The 1,452-nt window shown below is 46.8% G+C and overlaps 1 protein-coding gene across 1 annotated transcript in view; it reads left to right on the top strand.

Annotated features, from left to right (window-relative positions):
• Positions 1-1,452, top strand: part of LOC102825979 (histone-lysine N-methyltransferase PRDM9-like) — a 19,019-nt gene that overhangs the window by 1,597 nt on the left and 15,970 nt on the right. The gene's annotated exons all lie outside the window — the stretch shown is intronic.

Below are 1,452 nucleotides of genomic sequence, written 5' to 3'. Positions count from 1 at the left end.
TAGGGAACTGACAGGGCTCAGAGCTGGTGGTCCTACCAATGGGGTTAATATAGGTATCTGACGGGGTGGGGTGCTCAGAGCTGGGGGTCCTACCAGTGGGGTTAATATAGGTATTGACGGGGTGGGGTGCTCAGAGCTGGGGGTCCTACCAGTGGGGTTAATATAGGTATCTGATGGGGTGGGGTGCTCAGAGCTGGGGGTCCTACCAATGGGGCGCAGGCCTGCACTCCTGTACCGACTTCTTTGTGTAAAAAGTGTTGATTGTGGATCATATGATGGTTTACATGGGAGAACATGAGCTTTACCTTCACCCTATCATATGAATCATGTGATGGTTTACATGGGAGCACATTCTCTTTACATTCATCCTATCGTATGAATCATGTGATAGTTTACATGGGAGAACATTATCTTTACATTCATCCTATCGTATTTCATTTCATTGTAATGATTACATTCCCCTGCATGCATCACCAACCAACCAAAGGGTACACCCCCGCATGCCTGCCCCCCAGCAGTCAGCACTCGGTCCCTTTCCCTCCATGAATCCAGAGTCCCCAGAGGCTCCATCTCTCCACATCATCCTCTCTGCCTCCATCTCTGACATCACTGCTTCTCTGGATAGGGTCCCACACTTCACTTTTCTCCCTTAGGTTCCAGTGACCTCAGCTCCTGGACTGCAAGATCAACCACTCCCCTCCTTTTGCAGTAACTACTTCTTGTGCACAGGAAAAGTTGGTTCTCTTTGTCCAAGCAAGGCTCTTCCAGCCTATTCACGGAGTCACTGAACTTTCTTCTTCCCAGCCTTTGCCTCTGAGAACAAAGATGTTGCTTCTTTCCAGGTCTCAGAGCCCCCCGCCCAGCTTTCATGTGTCACCGCAGGCAGATGATCAAAGCGCAGATGGACAACAGTGAGGATTCCGAAGAGGAATGGACACCTAGGCAGAAAGGTGAGGACAGCAGGATTTCAAAGGGTCAGGTGTAGAGAGCCATCTTCACTTCTGCTGTTTGACACAGTCCCAGCGGGAGGAGAAACATCATGCAAAGCAGGTGATTTTCAGAAGCTGGCTTCTATCTCCTCCTTAGGATAACTTTGAATTCACTTGTAAAAATATATAATATTGCCAAATTCACAGGCTTTTACTATGAGCTTTACAGAATTTGGGAAGAAACAATTATTTCAGCTTCAGTGGTCTGAATTCCAAGGGAATTGTATAAGCAACTCCCCTTCACAGAAAACCTAAGTGTAGAGTAACTAAATTTATGAGACCACAAAAGCAGATAACAGTCTGAAGTAAAGCTGACGACCACTATAGACCTCACTGCAATCAATTACCAGCAAGAATTCGCAAACTCCCACATTCCCTGCAGCAATTAGCCAGGTTGGGCCTTATGCCTCACAGCTTCAAATGAAAGAAATATAGGAACACTGAGGTTAAGCAATTTAATGGG

This window comes from Chrysochloris asiatica, unplaced genomic scaffold, assembly GCF_000296735.1.
Source record: "Chrysochloris asiatica unplaced genomic scaffold, ChrAsi1.0 scaffold00439, whole genome shotgun sequence".
NCBI classification, from domain to species: Eukaryota; Metazoa; Chordata; class Mammalia; order Afrosoricida; family Chrysochloridae; genus Chrysochloris; species Chrysochloris asiatica.
Note: the sequence above shows the minus strand (reverse complement) of the source record. Positions and strands in the feature narration are given on the sequence as shown.